General features: G+C 44.3%; 1 protein-coding gene across 2 annotated transcripts in view; it reads left to right on the top strand.

The window, feature by feature from the left end:
- The first annotated feature begins 39 nt into the window (after positions 1-39).
- The window catches only part of LOC120797441 (RAS guanyl-releasing protein 2-like), a 32,944-nt gene continuing 23,005 nt past the window's right edge, over positions 40-9,978 (top strand). For both annotated transcript variants that reach the window (XM_040141126.1, XM_040141125.1), the window contains exon 1: positions 40-625. The gene's annotated coding sequence lies outside the window, so the exon portion shown is untranslated. The remainder of the gene's footprint in view (positions 626-9,978) is intronic.

Here is a 9,978-nt window from a genome sequence, read left to right as displayed (position 1 = left end):
CGTCTCCGAACTTTCTGAAGTCTATGAGGGCTTGATTCCGGCTCGCAGCGCAGCCCCGAGACCGATAGACGGTCGCGGCGTCTAATGGTGCGTGGCCGCCCGTACAACAACGAGCATGTGGCCAGATTGTGGCGTTGCTGTGATACCACCGATAGGCGGGACTGTGGCTCTGCAGTGTGACTGTGAGCGGCACAGCTGGAGCGTGTACAGAAGGCTGGCACGCGGTCCAACTGCGACCAGATGACTGAGCTCAGCTGCTTCTGCCACTCCGACACACAAACACACAAACACACACACACACACACACACACACGCGCCGCATCAACAACTTGCCTTCGAGGGCGCCGGGAGGGGACTTGAACGCGGTGCGAGGTTAATTTGCCGCACAATACCCGCAGAGCCCGCTCGGGGCAGCGCCAGCATTGACTCCACTGAGGCTCCGAGAGTTCCTGTGGGTTTGCGACCATCTCTCACCGCAGGACCTGGTGTTCCCACTTGGTAACCAAACAGACGTTAAGAGTTTGGTGGTGCCGGTGATGCAACGCTTTTCATCTCAGCGCTCACTCCACAACTGTTATCACCGCAGCCTCTCCTCTCAGAGCATGGGACCCCTCAAACTCTAAAGGTAAGGCATTGTGCCATAACTCGCTTGTTGGAGCAAAGACTGAGGCAGCTTGAGCTCATTTGGACGTTTTTACGCATGACGCGTCTCAGATACGGGTCTGATTTATTTGAGGAAATCTGCCACAGTGAAGCCTTACTCGCCTGTTTTACGTTCAGTGTGAAGAGATTCTCTACTTGGTCAACCGATGTAGCCTACATCAGTGTACTGTTGTACTGCAACAGTAGGTAAGATCACGCGCGGACTTGCCCGCTTGCACCATTAAACGCAGCAGCCGGAGAATTTCACGTTGACTCATGGGGGATGTTGGTCATGGATGCGTTTTGCACTTTGTGTTGGCACAACTACCAACAGCTGTTGTGCTCCGACTTGAAGAAGACACGGGTTGCATCCTACAGCTGTTGAACAGTCACAACGATGGTGCTATTTACACAGCACAGACATCAAAAGCTCACTGTTGGTGAGGCAGGCTCACAGTCATTTTGTCTACCCAGCTTGTAAACAACCAAATGACTCGATGGCTGTGTGGAGGAATGAAAGCAAGAATACATTAGCTTCTAAATAGGTCACATACATCAGGCGTAATTGCCATAGCATGATCCTCAGGTGCTTAGAGCTGCAACAGACTGATGACGTACTGCAAAAACCTGCCTCATGGTGATCTGAATTCATCACAAATAGAATTAAAAGTTGCTTTCAGGGAGGCGGAGCATCACAGAGAAGAGCAGAGGAGGATGGCCTTTTCCTAAAATTAGATTGAGGGAGTGGCAGGGTCTTTATCCTGCTTTGACTGGTGTGAGAATGATGGTAAACGAGAGAATGTTGGCACGCAAAGTTATGGCTTGACAAATCTGGGAAGGAGGGGAAGCGCAGATGCTCAATTTGAACCCGCGTCTTCGAGCCTGCTACATCTGGCGTGGCTCAGAGGTGCTGAGGTGTCCGTCGAATCACGCTCACACCGACTTTAAGGACCCATGGCAGCTCTGCTAATAACAAATGAACACCTGTGTGTTGATGAGAATTCGCCATGACAGGAGAGTCACACTCAAGGCCACATCCGAGTTTACCGTGATTCAGCTTGGGCTGCCTAATGAAACAAGAGAGAGGTCAGACGTACCTTTCTCACTTTAATTTCATTTAATCAGCCCCCTCATTAGCTGTTCTCTTATACAGGACGCATCTGTTTTTCTGCCGTGGTTCAAGGTGATTTTCTCCCACCACCCTCAGAACAGCAGGGATTACTTACTCTGCGGCTTGTTCGCTGACTTCACTCCTGCCTTATCCAGCCATGTTTTGGTGTCAGAGCAGTGGGATTTGACTTGTAAGCCTTGACCGGCTGCCGGTCTGGACATTTGAAAGTCTTAGCAGCTGTTGCTGAGCAGGAGACGGAAAAGTCACTTCAGTGCTCAGTGCGGCCGACTTGGCCGGAGCTGCATGTTGCTGATTAACTGTTCCTATTTTGAATATTGGACAAGCTTGCTTTGTGTGCACTTGCTCATCCAGATCAGCGTCTGGTTCAGGGAATGCAAACGAGGCAGCCGTCAACATCGGCCATCATATGTGCAGTGCCCACTCAGGCAAATCTGTCACCAAAAAAAAACAAATCAATAAAACGATTATTCTGAAATCAGATGCCGGCTTATTTTATCATCAGGTACCTCGAAGTAACCCGTGGCCTCTGTGATCTCTCATACCCAACAAGTGAAGTGGCGCGTGACTTGAAAGATATAGCGCTTTAAAAAGAAAAGATTTCAAGGATTCAAAGCACAGATTAGCGGTAAAATCAAGTCGAAGGGTTTCAAAAAAGCCTCTGCATCTCTATTCTTCCTTTCTCTCCTCTGCTGCCGCAGTGCAATTACTCCAGGCCTCTGGAGTGGCCACCCTTGATATTTAGCATTACTTCCAGCTGCCTCCTCCACCTCAACCTGCAGCAGTGCAACACTTATCATGAAAGCCAGCCATAATTGGATCCATTGGAAGGGCTTGCTGCTTTATGCCAAAAAGACTACCAGCAACAAACCTGGGAGGAGGGGGAGGAGAACGAGGAGGAGGAAGAGGATGAGGAGAAGGAGGAGGAGGAGGAAAGGAAGGTATAAGCCAAGCAAGCAAACAGAAGGACAGAGTGAGGAAGAGGGAAACACAAATTGAACTACACGAGAGGAAAATCAAGCACAGGAGAAAACAATTACAGGGAGCAGGCGAGAGCAGCAGCTCAGACACGTGTGCTGGATGCTCGCCATCGTTGGGGTGTACGGTCCAATGCACTTTCTGCCTCTGTCTGCCCTCCCTATCTCATTTTTCATTAGCTACTCCCATCTATTCCTCCAGAGCCCCTGTACTACACTTCTGATTACCTGTATCATCCTTTCACACCTTACCTGCTAGGTCGCATTCACACCAGGCCTGTTTGGAGTCATTCATTTCAACTGAGGAACGCTCACTCCTCAGGCTCATGGGCAAGAGACAACAATGGAATTCAAATAACTACACCTAGGCCACCTGAATTTGCAGAAAAAGCTTTCCTCTCAACTATTTGTCAGGAGTGTGTTTTTAACTGATTTAAACACCATAAAAGAGAATTTAAAGATGCACGGTGCAGGCAAAGCTGGAGTCATTCTTGGTTCGACTCCCACTAACTTGGTTAACAGTGATCCTAACTCTCTGACAATAAAGGATCTAACTGTGAGTGGATGTGACATCTCTGTATGCTAACAGGGTCATGTATAATTGTGCAAAGAGCCCTTACAAACTATTTCAGTAAACTTTTCCAAGTTCAGTCCAAAAAAATAGAAATAACTTTTTCTCTGACTGTCCTGCTCTTCTGTCCACTTTTCAACTCCCACGAAAGGTCACAGACACCGTTAAAAAAAAAAAAAAAATCAGTCTGGCAACGCACTCTGCTCTCTTCACCTTTAAAGACATAGCTAGAATGCAGAAGAGAGAAGAAGCAGCAGAGAGGGAGACATAGGAGGGGAAGGTAGTAGGGGAGGGAAGGTGTCGGACCTTCGCAGCTATAAATCAAGCTGTGTCTGGAATTAAATCAGTCAGGGTGAAACACAATAGTGGATGAGCCTGGTGGGAGGGCGGATCGAACCTCACTGGAGCTGGAGCTTAGCTAGTGATTACTAAAGGCAGTGAATTAGCAGGGATGGGGATTTCACGATCGTGATTAGGTTTCAGTTGACTGATCACTCTGTGCTACAGGTGTTAGGCGTGCCTTACTTTTACAAAGGGAATTGAGAAATGACTGTAAAGCCTGTGGTATCCTGCACCTGCAATCAAAAAAGTGCATTCATTTTTTCCCCCTTTGTTGTCATAGTCAGTCTCTTTGCAGTTTATAATTTCTCACGCCGAAGATCTGAATTTGCATAGCGAATGCTGAATTATGATGGCAGGAAATTGTGGGGTTTGTGGGCTTCTCAGGGATGCAAGCTTTTTTGGGGAGGAAATTCAACATAAACAGGAACCAGCTAGAGCTAACGCTGTTGAAAAGCCTGCGGGGGAAGAATGAAGAAGCTGGCTGGGTGAATGTGAAACTCCCAGCAGTCACACATAACATGATGGTAGTTCAGATCGACTGAAGAATAATACCGCTGTATAGCGCAGTTAGCACAACCCTGACAGGAAGGAGGAAATGAACCAGGTAAACACTGTGCAAAAAAAAAAAAAAAATTTGTCACCAGTATGTGCCGTGTCCTGCCAGCCATGGACATTTCTTAGAAAAACCTGTGTTTCTGAAAATGAAAGGATTCAGATTCACCTCATATCACAGCCTAATCAGAGGCTGTTTCGGATGGATGTTTTTTTCTGCAGCTACACAGCCATAGAGAGGGTGGTCAGGCAACTGAAATGGCTTACATTTGCACTGGGAATTACTAGCTGAAACTCTTAATTAGCACTAAACACAAAATGTAAAAAGTTGGATCTTCAATGTAGATTACATTTCCTTTCGGTGACTTTCATGTCATGGTTTTTAGACCAACTGCAATTTAAGTTCCTTGACTTTAAAGGAATAGTTTGACATTTTGGGGAAAAAAAAAACTGTCATTTGCTTTCTTGCTAAGAGTTAGATGAGAAGATGGATATCACTCTCATGTATGTATGGTAAATATCAAGCTGCAGCCGAGAGCCTGTTAGCTTAGCTTAACATAAAAACTTGAAACAGGTTTGCCAGGCAACCAGAGGGGACTCCATGAAGATAATGACGCCAGTTGTTGTTTTGAACGGTTGTTTTTGTACAAATGAGCTTTACAGGTGCCGGTTGGCCGTTTTTGTTACCTTTGGACAGAGCCAGGCTAGCTGTTTCCTCTTATATCTAGTCTTTATGCTAAGAAGCTAACTCCTGCTGGCTCTAGCTACAAATTTACAGTACAGACGCGAGGCTGGTATTAATCTTCTTTTGCTATCTTATGGTAAGAAAGTGAATTTAGCACATTTTTCCGAAATGTCAACAAAATGTGACAAACACCCCTAAGCTAAAACTGGCTGCTGGCAGTAGCTTGATACTGTACAGGCAAGAGAGTGGTATCAATCTTCTTGTCTAACTTTCAACAAATGTGTGAATAAACAGAATTCTCAAAATGGCATTGCTTTAATTTGTGGAAGTAGAAACCAAACAGGATTCCATTAATGATTCTACGAGTGATCAGGTTTTTCATGAATCTGGTGTCTGATAATACATTCTTCTGATAAAATACAAATATTTCAGATCACTATACTATCATTAAATGGAATCGCTCCCCCCAGATGAAACACTCTCTAACAACAGGAAGCAAGATTTCTGACTTCAGCATTACAGAACACCACAAAAATGAACTCTGACCGAGGCATGTTCAGAAATGAATAGAAAGCTTGCAGAAATTGACTGGGTGTTCACTGTAACAGACCAACCCTAATGTGCTATTGCAAAATATGATGTATCACAGCATGTGGCCTCATCTTTCACTCAGCACACAGCGAGTTATGTGTGTGTCAGGGAAATAACCGACAAAGTGAGGAAGCACTCTTACGTAGAGAACGAAAAATGTGTAAAAAAACTCTATAAAAAAAACTAATGAGTATTAATTACACTTGGAAAACAAACCCACTCTGTGCGCAACTATTTGTAACAAGAGTTCACTCGCCACATTTCACGCACACATACCGATACACCCTTCCGGTATTTGTTATGAAGCAAACTTTCACATCTGGTAGAAGGACAGAAGTTTGAGCAGGAAGCCTCAAAACAAAGCAGTGAAAACAGTGTGCCATACTAATACATTGTTGTGTTTGGGGGGCAGGAGGCAGAAATTAGTAATGGCACATGGGATCCGCAGCAGTGCCCTGTTCTGTTTCACGCATTACACTTTTCATTCGAAGTCAGAAAGTTGAGATGTGAGATATGAGAGTGTGCCAGATGTGGAACAGGATGCGTGACTTACTCGTTTTGGAGGACATAATAAAACATTACAATCTGGCGGCTGCTATGTCCCAGTAAGACATTGTGAAATCTGCATATTTTTCTCTTTCACTTCCGTCTGTTTCCTTCTGGTTTCAAGATTGTGAAAAGGTGTTGCTTTCCTCCTTTGGATACACAGTATTAGTAGGTCTGCTTCTGTTTGTTTTGAGACAGATCCAGATTGCATTTTTTTCATATTGTGTTTTTCATCATTACTAACCCTCCCTATTTGATCTCCCCCCTCTTCAGCCAACAATCTCTGTCCATATTTGACTGTGCTGAAACGAGGTAGAGTACACTCTCTTTCTGCCTCCCAGTCTCTCTTTCTCCTGTTCTCCCATTCCTCCTCTCCTCCCTCCCCAAGGAGCAACTGTAGCTGCTAATCTCAGTTTGCAGCCGGTGCCCCCCAACCGATGTGGCATTCTGTGTGTCCAGGGAAAAGGAAATGTTCCCCTTCCTGCTCTCAGTACCCTGCAGTCTGTAAATAGAGCCTGCCACCAGCCGCTCTGTAGGCCCCTCTGGAGAACTATATCTGTCCCATCATGCAGCACCCTTGCTACAACTTCCTGAAACAAACTAGGGGGTGTTGGGCAAGAGATAACAGTGCTTTGTGTATATTGTGAAGGAGAGCTGTTTGTATGTGTTTTTGCAGTCTTGTCATTCTAGCCAAATGGGCTCACAAGGACAGAAAAATAAGATAAAGCACCAAAGTCGGGATTACTGGCCCTCACTTCAGAACCTGGGTCTAAATTTACTATGATAATCATTTTAGACAGTTTTTTAAAAGAATCTTTTTATTTACCATGCAAGATTGTCTGCCTCTTCAAAACTTCAAGCTATTTTAGACTATGTGGCACCAGGTTAGAATTGATAAATCTGGATTGGTAAATTTGGTAAATTTGCAAACACACGATACCCCTGCGGTTGATGAGGAAGTTATTTAATAGGTTTTTGGTCACACACTAAAATACCGGACAAATTGTTTTGACACCTAGATGAACGGTTGGAGAATCATAAATGTTATTACAAATCATCCTGAGGGGAAGATGGATATCTGTACCAGATTTCATGGCAATCCATCCAGTAGTTTTCCAAGCATCTACCTCTAAACTGCAGTGATCCCCCGACCTTTCCTCTGGATGGTAATTAGATGTGTCCCGATTACCAAAGTCAGTCCATCATGTCAGTCGGTGTAGACCCAAGTGATGAACTGACCAGCCAACCCACATTGCCATCTCTAGAGCGCTGCCACAATGCAGGTGATAGAACCTTTTAACATGTCTGTGTTAGGGGATGAACAGACTATGTGTACGTTTTTCGATGCCTGCTTAACAGCGAATCAGAGCGAATAAATGCATCCACATCTTTTGGCTCCTGCCCATTATCTGTGAAAACATCAATCAAACTTGTTTCACCCAAATGCCAGTACGAAGAGTATAAAACTAAATCAATGGCTGTATGGAGACTGTGCATTAGCTTGGGGTATTTACTAGCATGGACATAAACCCATTATGGGAATATCAATAAGTGGATGGCTATCGTGTTTGTCAGTGTGTTATCATCAATCATGGCTAGTGTCGATTTTAAGACATGAAACGGTAATGAAAATTTATATAATTAGCCAGTTTTCTTCAAATGTGTGAGCTCTGGGGACTTCATCAGGGCTATTTGTTCAAACTTTGGACTGTTCCTTCCAGAGTCACCGATGATATTATACAACAGAGTAGTGCTTCTCATGACAAGCAAACTGAACCTAATTTGCAAAATCACTGGAGTGCAAACGACAGCGGTGAGAAGGTGTCTGTCTTTTTCTTGCCAGGGGATGTGACATTTTCATTGCCCACTAAACCAGCAGCACACTGCAGATTCTGAATGGCCAGGATTTGACCAGGCACCCGTCAACTTCCCTTTATCCCCGCTGTGCCCCATCCCACCCCCTAATCTGCCTGATCGATGGCCCTGGATCGTCGTCACCAGGCAACCAAGGATGACACCAAAGCTCTCACAGTGTGTGCCACCTAACAATCAATTTACCACTTCATAGCTATAGAAACAGTATCTGAATTAGTGGGTAAAATACTGAAAGAATGGCTAGAAAGACAGACTTGCTAAGGATAAATTAGTCTGCATTCTCCTGAAAGCACAGGTAAAATTCTGCCTCTGGTTAGAGGCAAAGAGCTCCTGTCAGCGGGATGATGAATGGTGTATCCGACTGGATGGCAAGATGGTATCATCATGCCGCAGTGCCAGATGAGACTCAGTTAAAAGCAAGCTCAGCCTATGCATAGGTGGTATAGAAAAACACCCGTGCATGTCATTTTTTTTTCAGTGCAATTGCCTCCGAGGGATGGTTCCAGTAGGTTCTTGCATCTGTGGCGAAAGGAGGTTTTTCATCCTCATTCGGCTCTGGAGGACACACTGTTCTGATCTGAACAGTAAAAATGACAAACGGAAAACAGATGCTGGTTTTGTCACAGTGAAATCCATTTCAGCTTAGATCTAGACGACTCTCATCGATAATAATGAGGTTGGCATTAATAGACTCCGAGGCCACCTTCCTTCCCGAGATGTGAGTAGTGGTATCTGTTCTGGGGGGAATCTATGCTGAGAGGTTGCAGGTGTTAGGTGACACAGGTGTTTTTATATTTGAGGTTTCATGCTTACATACTCTAAAGCTCACTTACTTCCTGTGGGGACCTTAGCATCCTTCTCATGAACTTTCATGTCTCTATATAGAAACAGCACATCATTTTGAATCAATTTTGTGGCTTTGATTGATAAAGCTAAAGATTTGAAGTTTACTATTTCACTCTTTTCTACTCATTATCACAGTGGCATTCATTCACTCCCACTCTACTGATTATGATGTACGATGGTTGAAGCTTTAGGGTTATACCTCCCTCCCTTTCCCCCTCTTTTCTTTTCCTTCCATCTCTCTAGAAATCTACGCGTGTGTGTGTGTGTGTGTGTGTGTTTGTGTGTGTATATGTGCGTGTGGCTGAGACAACTTGTGAAGCCTGTAATTGAGTATGTCCGCCCACCGCGTTGCAGCAGAGACAGCGCAGTGGAAGGCTTCATTGTGGCTTCAATAGATACGTGCACATACTCATCAGACCCTTCTAACACTGCCACAAAACCACAACATGGAACAGCCTTCAGTAGATGCAGCAGCAAGGTGTGTTGTTGTGGATTTTGTGGCCTAACCTTATCACTTGAGCAGAACCTCTGCGTTAACTTCACAGCAGTGAACCCAAATATCTGTGGCTTGCTTTATCTCCTATCTTAACACCAGATCGAGCTGTAACCTATTGTATAAAGAAGAGAGGACTACTGTATTTTACCTCTTCAGACAAAATAAATGCATTTAGGATTAGAGCCAAAAATTATTGCACTCAGGCTGCCTTTATTCTTAAACCCCTTCTTCTCTTGGTAAAAACATGTATTTTGTGCACTTGTGTAGAAGTGTGTGTATATGTTGTGAAAGTGTGAGTGGACATTAAGCTGTGGTTGCTATGGTTCCCTTTTGCGAGGATTTACTCAAGCATCAAGAAAAATACCAGTATACAATTTTTTCTTAACGTACTGCTGCAAAAAATAGTTTTGTAGAACCAAATGTCATCATGTACTGTATGTCCAAATATTTGCTGATATGTCAAAAGTACTTAATATCCGTGCATTGTACTGGACAAAGACTGTACTGGACCATGTCAAGAACAGATAATAAATTGTGGTTTCCTGATGTGTGCTTGCAGCTTCGTATCAGTTTTTCTGACAAACCATATTGAAGTGAAAGCTGTTGTCTGAATTGTCATGCTGTCAAACTCTGCCGTCAGTATGACCTTATTTGTATGACATATTTACATTGGTGCAACATGTTAACCACATCTGTCTAAGGGCTCCAAAGTTCATAAAGTAGCAG

This window comes from Xiphias gladius, chromosome 12, assembly GCF_016859285.1.
Source record: "Xiphias gladius isolate SHS-SW01 ecotype Sanya breed wild chromosome 12, ASM1685928v1, whole genome shotgun sequence".
In the NCBI taxonomy this organism is placed as follows: domain Eukaryota; kingdom Metazoa; phylum Chordata; class Actinopteri; order Istiophoriformes; family Xiphiidae; genus Xiphias; species Xiphias gladius.
This window is presented reverse-complemented; position numbering and strand designations above follow the sequence as displayed.